This window comes from Ambystoma mexicanum, chromosome 8 (genome assembly GCF_040938575.1).
Source record: "Ambystoma mexicanum isolate Mex_15411 chromosome 8, UKY_AmexF1_1, whole genome shotgun sequence".
In the NCBI taxonomy this organism is placed as follows: domain Eukaryota; kingdom Metazoa; phylum Chordata; class Amphibia; order Caudata; family Ambystomatidae; genus Ambystoma; species Ambystoma mexicanum.
The window spans coordinates 730,994,806-731,004,949 of NC_090929.1; the positions used below are offsets into that span (position 1 = coordinate 730,994,806).

Sequence of the window (10,144 nt, forward strand, 5' to 3'; positions counted from 1 at the left end):
AGGCATGAAAGAAAGCCGTTATTGTGTTGATTGTTCTCTCCACCTCCCTGCAACAGAAACAGGATGGATGGATTAAAGTTATCCTACCAGACATAGGAGTCCTGAATGGGCCCACCAGTCTTATATATCTCGCCTGATCGAGCGCTGATCGAGCGATGAGCGTGGTATCATGTTGCAAGTGGCTGCATGGCTTAGCTTACTAAATGCAAATGCATAAGAGTAATATTCTTAGCATTACTCGAGCCTACGGCCACACCACACTGAATGCGCCCGATCTCGTCTGATCTCGGAAGCTAAGCAGTGTCGGGCCTAGTTAGTACCTGGATGGGAGACCGCCTGGGAATACCAGGTGCTGTAGGCTTTTTTGTGCTCCAAGTTCAGGAAGTGAGCCATTTCTCAATTGCCTTTCAAAACTGCAAGGTCTAGCCGACTAGATGCTTAAAAGTACAAAACTCACTAGGTCCAGAGCCTACGGCCACACCACACTGAATGCGCGCGATCTCGTCTGATCTCGGAAGCTAAGCAGTGTCGGGCCTAGTTAGTACCTGGATGGGAGACCGCCTGGGAATACCAGGTGCTGTAGGCTTTTTTGTGCTCCAAGTTCAGGAAGTGAGCCATTTCTCAATTGCCTTTCAAAACTGCAAGGTCTAGCCGACTAGATGCTTAAAAGTACAAAACTCACTGGGACCAGAGCCTACGGCCACACCACACTGAATGCGCCCGATCTCGTCTGATCTCGGAAGCTAAGCAGTGTCGGGCCTAGTTAGTACCTGGATGGGAGACCGCCTGGGAATACCAGGTGCTGTAGGCTTTTTTGTGCTCCAAGTTCAGGAAGTGAGCCATTTCTCAATTGCCTTTCAAAACTGCAAGGTCTAGCCGACTAGATGCTTAAAAGTACAAAACTCACTAGGCCCTGAGCCTACGGCCACACCACACTGAATGCGCCCGATCTCGTTTGATCTCGGAAGCTAAGCAGTGTCGGGCCTAGTTAGTACCTGGATGGGAGACCGCCTGGGAATACCAGGTGCTGTAGGCTATTTTGTGCTCCATGATTAGTAATTGCACAACTTCTCAATTACTTTTCAAATTTGGTATGTTTCCAAAATAATTTTATCCCGTTTTATAGCGGAAATGTTGGACAACATCATGAGGGCTGGAGCTACCTATTTACATATAATTAGCATACAGGTAGTGTGTTCATGGGTAATAAATCGACTTTCACATGTAATGCAGTATAGAGAATATTGAGTCCTTCAAGAGGCATGAAAGAAAGCCGTTATTGTGTTGATTGTTCTCTCCACCTCCCTGCAACAGAAACAGGATGGATGGATTAAAGTTATCCTACCAGACATAGGAGTCCTGAATGGGCCCACCAGTCTTATATATCTCGCCTGATCGAGCCTGATCGAGCGATGAGCGTGGTATCATGTTGCAAGTGGCTGCATGGCTTAGCTTACTAAATGCAAATGCATAAGAGTAATATTCTTAGCATTTCTAGAGCCTACGGCCACACCACACTGAATGCGCCCGATCTCGTCTGATCTCGGAAGCTAAGCAGTGTCGGGCCTAGTTAGTACCTGGATGGGAGACCGCCTGGGAATACCAGGTGCTGTAGGCTTTTTTGTGCTCCAAGTTCAGGAAGTGAGCCATTTCTCAATTGCCTTTCAAAACTGCAAGGTCTAGCCGACTAGATGCTTAAAAGTACAAAACTCACTAGGCCCAGAGCCTACGGCCACACCACACTGAATGCACCCGATCTCGTCTGATCTCGGAAGCTAAGCAGTGTCGGGCCTAGTTAGTACCTGGATGGGAGACCGCCTGGGAATACCAGGTGCTGTAGGCTTTTTTGTGCTCCAAGTTCAGGAAGTGAGCCATTTCTCAATTGCCTTTCAAAACTGCAAGGTCTAGCCGACTAGATGCTTAAAAGTACAAAACTCACTAGGACCAGAGCCTACGGCCACACCACACTGAATGCGCCCGATCTCGTCTGATCTCGGAAGCTAAGCAGTGTCGGGCCTAGTTAGTACCTGGATGGGAGACCGCCTGGGAATACCAGGTGGTGTAGGCTTTTTTGTGCTCCAAGTTCAGGAAGTGAGCCATTTCTCAATTGCCTTTCAAAACTGCAAGGTCTAGCCGACTAGATGCTTAAAAGTACAAAACTCACTAGGCCCAGAGCCTACGGCCACACCACACTGAATGCGCCCGATCTCGTCTGATCTCGGAAGCTAAGCAGTGTCGGGCCTAGTTAGTACCTGGATGGGAGACCGCCTGGGAATACCAGGTGCTGTAGGCTATTTTGTGCTCCATGATTAGTAATTGCACAACTTCTCAATTACTTTTCAAATTTGGTATGTTTCCAAAATAATTTTATCCCGTTTTATAGCGGAAATGTTGGACAACATTATGAGGGCTGGAGCTACCTATTTACATATAATTAGCATACAGGTAGTGTGTTCATGGGTAATAAATCGACTTTCACATGTAATGCAGTACAGAGAATATTGAGTCCTTCAAGAGGCATGAAAGAAAGCCGTTATTGTGTTGATTGTTCTCTCCACCTCCCTGCAACAGAAACAGGATGGATGGATTAAAGTTATCCTACCAGACATAGGAGTCCTGAATGGGCCCACCAGTCTTATATATCTCGCCTGATCGAGCGCTGATCGAGCGATGAGCGTGGTATCATGTTGCAAGTGGCTGCATGGCTTAGCTTACTAAATGCAAATGCATAAGAGTAATATTCTTAGCATTACTCGAGCCTACGGCCACACCACACTGAATGCGCCCGATCTCGTCTGATCTCGGAAGCTAAGCAGTGTCGGGCCTAGTTAGTACCTGGATGGGAGACCGCCTGGGAATACCAGGTGCTGTAGGCTTTTTTGTGCTCCAAGTTCAGGAAGTGAGCCATTTCTCAATTGCCTTTCAAAACTGCAAGGTCTAGCCGACTAGATGCTTAAAAGTACAAAACTCACTAGGCCCAGAGCCTACGGCCACACCACACTGAATGCGCCCGATCTCGTCTGATCTCGGAAGCTAAGCAGTGTCGGGCCTAGTTAGTACCTGGATGGGAGACCGCCTGGGAATACCAGGTGCTGTAGGCTTTTTTGTGCTCCAAGTTCAGGAAGTGAGCCATTTCTCAATTGCCTTTCAAAACTGCAAGGTCTAGCCGACTAGATGCTTAAAAGTACAAAACTCACTAGGACCAGAGCCTACGGCCACACCACACTGAATGCGCCCGATCTCGGAAGCTAAGCAGTGTCGCGCCTAGTTAGTACCTGGATGGGAGACCGCCTGGGAATACCAGGTGCTGTAGGCTTTTTTGTGCTCCAAGTTCAGGAAGTGAGCCATTTCTCAATTGCCTTTCAAAACTGCAAGGTCTAGCCGACTAGATGCTTAAAAGTACAAAACTCACTAGGCCCAGAGCCTACGGCCACACCACACTGAATGCGTCTGATCTCGGAAACTAAACAGTGTCGGGCCTAGTTAGTACCTGGATGGGAGACCGCCTGGGAATACCAGGTGCTGTAGGCTATTTTGTGCTCCATGATTAGTAATTGCACAACTTCTCAATTACTTTTCAAATTTGGTATGTTTCCAAAATAATTTTATCCCGTTTTATAGCGGAAATGTTGGACAACATTATGAGGGCTGGAGCTACCTATTTACATATAATTAGCATACAGGTAGTGTGTTCATGGGTAATAAATCGACTTTCACATGTAATGCAGTACAGAGAATATTGAGTCCTTCAAGAGGCATGAAAGAAAGCCGTTATTGTGTTGATTGTTCTCTCCACCTCCCTGCAACAGAAACAGGATGGATGGATTAAAGTTATCCTACCAGACATAGGAGTCCTGAATGGGCCCACCAGTCTTATATATCTCGCCTGATCGAGCGCTGATCGAGCGATGAGCGTGGTATCATGTTGCAAGTGGCTGCATGGCTTAGCTTACTAAATGCAAATGCATAAGAGTAATATTCTTAGCATTACTAGAGCCTACGGCCACACCACACTGAATGCGCCGGCCACACCACACTGAATGCGCCCGATCTCGTCTGATCTCGGAAGCTAAGCAGTGTCGGGCCTAGTTAGTACCTGGATGGGAGACTGCCTGGGAATACCAGGTGCTGTAGGCTTTTTTGTGCTCCAAGTTCAGGAAGTGAGCCATTTCTCAATTGCCTTTCAAAACTGCAAGGTCTAGCCGACTAGATGCTTAAAAGTACAAAACTCACTAGGCCCAGAGCCTACGGCCACACCACACTGAATGCGCCCGATCTCGTCTGATCTCGGAAGCTAAGCAGTGTCGGGCCTAGTTAGTACCTGGATGGGAGACCGCCTGGGAATACCAGGTGCTGTAGGCTATTTTGTGCTCCATGATTAGTAATTGCGCAACTTCTCAATTACTTTTCAAATTTGGTATGTTTCCAAAATAATTTTATCCCGTTTTATAGCGGAAATGTTGGACAACATTATGAGGGCTGGAGCTACCTATTTACATATAATTAGCATACAGGTAGTGTGTTCATGGGTAATAAATCGACTTTCACATGTAATGCAGTACAGAGAATATTGAGTCCTTCAAGAGGCATGAAAGAAAGCCGTTATTGTGTTGATTGTTCTCTCCACCTCCCTGCAACAGAAACAGGATGGATGGATTAAAGTTATCCTACCAGACATAGGAGTCCTGAATGGGCCCACCAGTCTTATATATCTCGCCTGATCGAGCGCTGATCGAGCGATGAGCGTGGTATCATGTTGCAAGTGGCTGCATGGCTTAGCTTACTAAATGCAAATGCATAAGAGTAATATTCTTAGCATTACTCGAGCCTACGGCCACACCACACTGAATGCGCCCGATCTCGTCTGATCTCGGAAGCTAAGCAGTGTCGGGCCTAGTTAGTACCTGGATGGGAGACCGCCTGGGAATACCAGGTGCTGTAGGCTTTTTTGTGCTCCAAGTTCAGGAAGTGAGCCATTTCTCAATTGCCTTTCAAAACTGCAAGGTCTAGCCGACTAGATGCTTAAAAGTACAAAACTCACTAGGTCCAGAGCCTACGGCCACACCACACTGAATGCGCGCGATCTCGTCTGATCTCGGAAGCTAAGCAGTGTCGGGCCTAGTTAGTACCTGGATGGGAGACCGCCTGGGAATACCAGGTGCTGTAGGCTTTTTTGTGCTCCAAGTTCAGGAAGTGAGCCATTTCTCAATTGCCTTTCAAAACTGCAAGGTCTAGCCGACTAGATGCTTAAAAGTACAAAACTCACTGGGACCAGAGCCTACGGCCACACCACACTGAATGCGCCCGATCTCGTCTGATCTCGGAAGCTAAGCAGTGTCGGGCCTAGTTAGTACCTGGATGGGAGACCGCCTGGGAATACCAGGTGCTGTAGGCTTTTTTGTGCTCCAAGTTCAGGAAGTGAGCCATTTCTCAATTGCCTTTCAAAACTGCAAGGTCTAGCCGACTAGATGCTTAAAAGTACAAAACTCACTAGGCCCTGAGCCTACGGCCACACCACACTGAATGCGCCCGATCTCGTTTGATCTCGGAAGCTAAGCAGTGTCGGGCCTAGTTAGTACCTGGATGGGAGACCGCCTGGGAATACCAGGTGCTGTAGGCTATTTTGTGCTCCATGATTAGTAATTGCACAACTTCTCAATTACTTTTCAAATTTGGTATGTTTCCAAAATAATTTTATCCCGTTTTATAGCGGAAATGTTGGACAACATCATGAGGGCTGGAGCTACCTATTTACATATAATTAGCATACAGGTAGTGTGTTCATGGGTAATAAATCGACTTTCACATGTAATGCAGTATAGAGAATATTGAGTCCTTCAAGAGGCATGAAAGAAAGCCGTTATTGTGTTGATTGTTCTCTCCACCTCCCTGCAACAGAAACAGGATGGATGGATTAAAGTTATCCTACCAGACATAGGAGTCCTGAATGGGCCCACCAGTCTTATATATCTCGCCTGATCGAGCCTGATCGAGCGATGAGCGTGGTATCATGTTGCAAGTGGCTGCATGGCTTAGCTTACTAAATGCAAATGCATAAGAGTAATATTCTTAGCATTTCTAGAGCCTACGGCCACACCACACTGAATGCGCCCGATCTCGTCTGATCTCGGAAGCTAAGCAGTGTCGGGCCTAGTTAGTACCTGGATGGGAGACCGCCTGGGAATACCAGGTGCTGTAGGCTTTTTTGTGCTCCAAGTTCAGGAAGTGAGCCATTTCTCAATTGCCTTTCAAAACTGCAAGGTCTAGCCGACTAGATGCTTAAAAGTACAAAACTCACTAGGCCCAGAGCCTACGGCCACACCACACTGAATGCACCCGATCTCGTCTGATCTCGGAAGCTAAGCAGTGTCGGGCCTAGTTAGTACCTGGATGGGAGACCGCCTGGGAATACCAGGTGCTGTAGGCTTTTTTGTGCTCCAAGTTCAGGAAGTGAGCCATTTCTCAATTGCCTTTCAAAACTGCAAGGTCTAGCCGACTAGATGCTTAAAAGTACAAAACTCACTAGGACCAGAGCCTACGGCCACACCACACTGAATGCGCCCGATCTCGTCTGATCTCGGAAGCTAAGCAGTGTCGGGCCTAGTTAGTACCTGGATGGGAGACCGCCTGGGAATACCAGGTGGTGTAGGCTTTTTTGTGCTCCAAGTTCAGGAAGTGAGCCATTTCTCAATTGCCTTTCAAAACTGCAAGGTCTAGCCGACTAGATGCTTAAAAGTACAAAACTCACTAGGCCCAGAGCCTACGGCCACACCACACTGAATGCGCCCGATCTCGTCTGATCTCGGAAGCTAAGCAGTGTCGGGCCTAGTTAGTACCTGGATGGGAGACCGCCTGGGAATACCAGGTGCTGTAGGCTATTTTGTGCTCCATGATTAGTAATTGCACAACTTCTCAATTACTTTTCAAATTTGGTATGTTTCCAAAATAATTTTATCCCGTTTTATAGCGGAAATGTTGGACAACATTATGAGGGCTGGAGCTACCTATTTACATATAATTAGCATACAGGTAGTGTGTTCATGGGTAATAAATCGACTTTCACATGTAATGCAGTACAGAGAATATTGAGTCCTTCAAGAGGCATGAAAGAAAGCCGTTATTGTGTTGATTGTTCTCTCCACCTCCCTGCAACAGAAACAGGATGGATGGATTAAAGTTATCCTACCAGACATAGGAGTCCTGAATGGGCCCACCAGTCTTATATATCTCGCCTGATCGAGCGCTGATCGAGCGATGAGCGTGGTATCATGTTGCAAGTGGCTGCATGGCTTAGCTTACTAAATGCAAATGCATAAGAGTAATATTCTTAGCATTACTCGAGCCTACGGCCACACCACACTGAATGCGCCCGATCTCGTCTGATCTCGGAAGCTAAGCAGTGTCGGGCCTAGTTAGTACCTGGATGGGAGACCGCCTGGGAATACCAGGTGCTGTAGGCTTTTTTGTGCTCCAAGTTCAGGAAGTGAGCCATTTCTCAATTGCCTTTCAAAACTGCAAGGTCTAGCCGACTAGATGCTTAAAAGTACAAAACTCACTAGGCCCAGAGCCTACGGCCACACCACACTGAATGCGCCCGATCTCGTCTGATCTCGGAAGCTAAGCAGTGTCGGGCCTAGTTAGTACCTGGATGGGAGACCGCCTGGGAATACCAGGTGCTGTAGGCTTTTTTGTGCTCCAAGTTCAGGAAGTGAGCCATTTCTCAATTGCCTTTCAAAACTGCAAGGTCTAGCCGACTAGATGCTTAAAAGTACAAAACTCACTAGGACCAGAGCCTACGGCCACACCACACTGAATGCGCCCGATCTCGGAAGCTAAGCAGTGTCGCGCCTAGTTAGTACCTGGATGGGAGACCGCCTGGGAATACCAGGTGCTGTAGGCTTTTTTGTGCTCCAAGTTCAGGAAGTGAGCCATTTCTCAATTGCCTTTCAAAACTGCAAGGTCTAGCCGACTAGATGCTTAAAAGTACAAAACTCACTAGGCCCAGAGCCTACGGCCACACCACACTGAATGCGTCTGATCTCGGAAACTAAACAGTGTCGGGCCTAGTTAGTACCTGGATGGGAGACCGCCTGGGAATACCAGGTGCTGTAGGCTATTTTGTGCTCCATGATTAGTAATTGCACAACTTCTCAATTACTTTTCAAATTTGGTATGTTTCCAAAATAATTTTATCCCGTTTTATAGCGGAAATGTTGGACAACATTATGAGGGCTGGAGCTACCTATTTACATATAATTAGCATACAGGTAGTGTGTTCATGGGTAATAAATCGACTTTCACATGTAATGCAGTACAGAGAATATTGAGTCCTTCAAGAGGCATGAAAGAAAGCCGTTATTGTGTTGATTGTTCTCTCCACCTCCCTGCAACAGAAACAGGATGGATGGATTAAAGTTATCCTACCAGACATAGGAGTCCTGAATGGGCCCACCAGTCTTATATATCTCGCCTGATCGAGCGCTGATCGAGCGATGAGCGTGGTATCATGTTGCAAGTGGCTGCATGGCTTAGCTTACTAAATGCAAATGCATAAGAGTAATATTCTTAGCATTACTAGAGCCTACGGCCACACCACACTGAATGCGCCGGCCACACCACACTGAATGCGCCCGATCTCGTCTGATCTCGGAAGCTAAGCAGTGTCGGGCCTAGTTAGTACCTGGATGGGAGACTGCCTGGGAATACCAGGTGCTGTAGGCTTTTTTGTGCTCCAAGTTCAGGAAGTGAGCCATTTCTCAATTGCCTTTCAAAACTGCAAGGTCTAGCCGACTAGATGCTTAAAAGTACAAAACTCACTAGGCCCAGAGCCTACGGCCACACCACACTGAATGCGCCCGATCTCGTCTGATCTCGGAAGCTAAGCAGTGTCGGGCCTAGTTAGTACCTGGATGGGAGACCGCCTGGGAATACCAGGTGCTGTAGGCTATTTTGTGCTCCATGATTAGTAATTGCGCAACTTCTCAATTACTTTTCAAATTTGGTATGTTTCCAAAATAATTTTATCCCGTTTTATAGCGGAAATGTTGGACAACATTATGAGGGCTGGAGCTACCTATTTACATATAATTAGCATACAGGTAGTGTGTTCATGGGTAATAAATCGACTTTCACATGTAATGCAGTACAGAGAATATTGAGTCCTTCAAGAGGCATGAAAGAAAGCCGTTATTGTGTTGATTGTTCTCTCCACCTCCCTGCAACAGAAACAGGATGGATGGATTAAAGTTATCCTACCAGACATAGGAGTCCTGAATGGGCCCACCAGTCTTATATATCTCGCCTGATCGAGCGCTGATCGAGCGATGAGCGTGGTATCATGTTGCAAGTGGCTGCATGGCTTAGCTTACTAAATGCAAATGCATAAGAGTAATATTCTTAGCATTACTCGAGCCTACGGCCACACCACACTGAATGCGCCCGATCTCGTCTGATCTCGGAAGCTAAGCAGTGTCGGGCCTAGTTAGTACCTGGATGGGAGACCGCCTGGGAATACCAGGTGCTGTAGGCTTTTTTGTGCTCCAAGTTCAGGAAGTGAGCCATTTCTCAATTGCCTTTCAAAACTGCAAGGTCTAGCCGACTAGATGCTTAAAAGTACAAAACTCACTAGGTCCAGAGCCTACGGCCACACCACACTGAATGCGCGCGATCTCGTCTGATCTCGGAAGCTAAGCAGTGTCGGGCCTAGTTAGTACCTGGATGGGAGACCGCCTGGGAATACCAGGTGCTGTAGGCTTTTTTGTGCTCCAAGTTCAGGAAGTGAGCCATTTCTCAATTGCCTTTCAAAACTGCAAGGTCTAGCCGACTAGATGCTTAAAAGTACAAAACTCACTGGGACCAGAGCCTACGGCCACACCACACTGAATGCGCCCGATCTCGTCTGATCTCGGAAGCTAAGCAGTGTCGGGCCTAGTTAGTACCTGGATGGGAGACCGCCTGGGAATACCAGGTGCTGTAGGCTTTTTTGTGCTCCAAGTTCAGGAAGTGAGCCATTTCTCAATTGCCTTTCAAAACTGCAAGGTCTAGCCGACTAGATGCTTAAAAGTACAAAACTCACTAGGCCCTGAGCCTACGGCCACACCACACTGAATGCGCCCGATCTCGTTTGATCTCGGAAGCTAAGCAG

The 10,144-nt window shown here is 47.3% G+C and overlaps 26 non-coding genes and 6 pseudogenes across 26 annotated transcripts in view; all 32 read left to right on the forward strand.

Moving 5' to 3' along the window:
* Window positions 1–242: 242 nt before the first annotated feature.
* LOC138475326 (5S ribosomal RNA) lies at window positions 243–361 on the forward strand. Its single transcript, XR_011269480.1, has one exon. It is a non-coding gene; the product is annotated as a 5S ribosomal RNA (ribosomal RNA).
* A 106-nt stretch (window positions 362–467) lies between these two features.
* On the forward strand, window positions 468–586 carry LOC138478736 (5S ribosomal RNA). The gene has a single exon (XR_011272576.1). It is a non-coding gene; the product is annotated as a 5S ribosomal RNA (ribosomal RNA).
* Window positions 587–692: 106 nt separating this feature from the next.
* LOC138475327 (5S ribosomal RNA) lies at window positions 693–811 on the forward strand. The gene has a single exon (XR_011269481.1). It is a non-coding gene; the product is annotated as a 5S ribosomal RNA (ribosomal RNA).
* Window positions 812–917: 106 nt separating this feature from the next.
* LOC138477761 (5S ribosomal RNA) lies at window positions 918–1,036 on the forward strand. The gene has a single exon (XR_011271690.1). It is a non-coding gene; the product is annotated as a 5S ribosomal RNA (ribosomal RNA).
* A 463-nt stretch (window positions 1,037–1,499) lies between these two features.
* Window positions 1,500–1,618, forward strand: LOC138475328 (5S ribosomal RNA). Its single transcript, XR_011269482.1, has one exon. It is a non-coding gene; the product is annotated as a 5S ribosomal RNA (ribosomal RNA).
* Window positions 1,619–1,724: 106 nt separating this feature from the next.
* Window positions 1,725–1,843, forward strand: LOC138474140 (5S ribosomal RNA). The gene has a single exon (XR_011268996.1). It is a non-coding gene; the product is annotated as a 5S ribosomal RNA (ribosomal RNA).
* Window positions 1,844–1,949: 106 nt separating this feature from the next.
* LOC138479251 (5S ribosomal RNA) lies at window positions 1,950–2,068 on the forward strand. The gene has a single exon (XR_011273043.1). It is a non-coding gene; the product is annotated as a 5S ribosomal RNA (ribosomal RNA).
* A 106-nt stretch (window positions 2,069–2,174) lies between these two features.
* Window positions 2,175–2,293, forward strand: LOC138475329 (5S ribosomal RNA). The gene has a single exon (XR_011269483.1). It is a non-coding gene; the product is annotated as a 5S ribosomal RNA (ribosomal RNA).
* Window positions 2,294–2,757: 464 nt separating this feature from the next.
* LOC138475330 (5S ribosomal RNA) lies at window positions 2,758–2,876 on the forward strand. The gene has a single exon (XR_011269484.1). It is a non-coding gene; the product is annotated as a 5S ribosomal RNA (ribosomal RNA).
* A 106-nt stretch (window positions 2,877–2,982) lies between these two features.
* Window positions 2,983–3,101, forward strand: LOC138475332 (5S ribosomal RNA). The gene has a single exon (XR_011269485.1). It is a non-coding gene; the product is annotated as a 5S ribosomal RNA (ribosomal RNA).
* Window positions 3,102–3,207: 106 nt separating this feature from the next.
* LOC138474619 (5S ribosomal RNA) lies at window positions 3,208–3,316 on the forward strand (annotated as a pseudogene).
* A 106-nt stretch (window positions 3,317–3,422) lies between these two features.
* LOC138474766 (5S ribosomal RNA) lies at window positions 3,423–3,531 on the forward strand (annotated as a pseudogene).
* A 487-nt stretch (window positions 3,532–4,018) lies between these two features.
* Window positions 4,019–4,137, forward strand: LOC138474049 (5S ribosomal RNA; annotated as a pseudogene).
* A 106-nt stretch (window positions 4,138–4,243) lies between these two features.
* Window positions 4,244–4,362, forward strand: LOC138475333 (5S ribosomal RNA). The gene has a single exon (XR_011269486.1). It is a non-coding gene; the product is annotated as a 5S ribosomal RNA (ribosomal RNA).
* Window positions 4,363–4,826: 464 nt separating this feature from the next.
* On the forward strand, window positions 4,827–4,945 carry LOC138475334 (5S ribosomal RNA). The gene has a single exon (XR_011269487.1). It is a non-coding gene; the product is annotated as a 5S ribosomal RNA (ribosomal RNA).
* A 106-nt stretch (window positions 4,946–5,051) lies between these two features.
* Window positions 5,052–5,170, forward strand: LOC138478738 (5S ribosomal RNA). The gene has a single exon (XR_011272577.1). It is a non-coding gene; the product is annotated as a 5S ribosomal RNA (ribosomal RNA).
* A 106-nt stretch (window positions 5,171–5,276) lies between these two features.
* LOC138475335 (5S ribosomal RNA) lies at window positions 5,277–5,395 on the forward strand. Its single transcript, XR_011269488.1, has one exon. It is a non-coding gene; the product is annotated as a 5S ribosomal RNA (ribosomal RNA).
* A 106-nt stretch (window positions 5,396–5,501) lies between these two features.
* LOC138477762 (5S ribosomal RNA) lies at window positions 5,502–5,620 on the forward strand. Its single transcript, XR_011271691.1, has one exon. It is a non-coding gene; the product is annotated as a 5S ribosomal RNA (ribosomal RNA).
* A 463-nt stretch (window positions 5,621–6,083) lies between these two features.
* LOC138475336 (5S ribosomal RNA) lies at window positions 6,084–6,202 on the forward strand. Its single transcript, XR_011269489.1, has one exon. It is a non-coding gene; the product is annotated as a 5S ribosomal RNA (ribosomal RNA).
* A 106-nt stretch (window positions 6,203–6,308) lies between these two features.
* LOC138474262 (5S ribosomal RNA) lies at window positions 6,309–6,427 on the forward strand. The gene has a single exon (XR_011269007.1). It is a non-coding gene; the product is annotated as a 5S ribosomal RNA (ribosomal RNA).
* A 106-nt stretch (window positions 6,428–6,533) lies between these two features.
* Window positions 6,534–6,652, forward strand: LOC138479252 (5S ribosomal RNA). Its single transcript, XR_011273044.1, has one exon. It is a non-coding gene; the product is annotated as a 5S ribosomal RNA (ribosomal RNA).
* Window positions 6,653–6,758: 106 nt separating this feature from the next.
* Window positions 6,759–6,877, forward strand: LOC138475338 (5S ribosomal RNA). Its single transcript, XR_011269491.1, has one exon. It is a non-coding gene; the product is annotated as a 5S ribosomal RNA (ribosomal RNA).
* A 464-nt stretch (window positions 6,878–7,341) lies between these two features.
* On the forward strand, window positions 7,342–7,460 carry LOC138475339 (5S ribosomal RNA). The gene has a single exon (XR_011269492.1). It is a non-coding gene; the product is annotated as a 5S ribosomal RNA (ribosomal RNA).
* A 106-nt stretch (window positions 7,461–7,566) lies between these two features.
* Window positions 7,567–7,685, forward strand: LOC138475340 (5S ribosomal RNA). Its single transcript, XR_011269493.1, has one exon. It is a non-coding gene; the product is annotated as a 5S ribosomal RNA (ribosomal RNA).
* Window positions 7,686–7,791: 106 nt separating this feature from the next.
* LOC138474620 (5S ribosomal RNA) lies at window positions 7,792–7,900 on the forward strand (annotated as a pseudogene).
* A 106-nt stretch (window positions 7,901–8,006) lies between these two features.
* LOC138474768 (5S ribosomal RNA) lies at window positions 8,007–8,115 on the forward strand (annotated as a pseudogene).
* A 487-nt stretch (window positions 8,116–8,602) lies between these two features.
* Window positions 8,603–8,721, forward strand: LOC138474051 (5S ribosomal RNA; annotated as a pseudogene).
* Window positions 8,722–8,827: 106 nt separating this feature from the next.
* LOC138475341 (5S ribosomal RNA) lies at window positions 8,828–8,946 on the forward strand. Its single transcript, XR_011269494.1, has one exon. It is a non-coding gene; the product is annotated as a 5S ribosomal RNA (ribosomal RNA).
* Window positions 8,947–9,410: 464 nt separating this feature from the next.
* Window positions 9,411–9,529, forward strand: LOC138475343 (5S ribosomal RNA). The gene has a single exon (XR_011269495.1). It is a non-coding gene; the product is annotated as a 5S ribosomal RNA (ribosomal RNA).
* A 106-nt stretch (window positions 9,530–9,635) lies between these two features.
* LOC138478739 (5S ribosomal RNA) lies at window positions 9,636–9,754 on the forward strand. The gene has a single exon (XR_011272578.1). It is a non-coding gene; the product is annotated as a 5S ribosomal RNA (ribosomal RNA).
* Window positions 9,755–9,860: 106 nt separating this feature from the next.
* LOC138475344 (5S ribosomal RNA) lies at window positions 9,861–9,979 on the forward strand. The gene has a single exon (XR_011269496.1). It is a non-coding gene; the product is annotated as a 5S ribosomal RNA (ribosomal RNA).
* A 106-nt stretch (window positions 9,980–10,085) lies between these two features.
* Window positions 10,086–10,144, forward strand: part of LOC138477764 (5S ribosomal RNA) — a 119-nt gene continuing 60 nt past the window's right edge. Inside the window, exon 1 of the ribosomal RNA XR_011271693.1 lies at window positions 10,086–10,144. This exon is cut by the window's right edge and continues 60 nt beyond it. This is a non-coding gene — a ribosomal RNA (5S ribosomal RNA).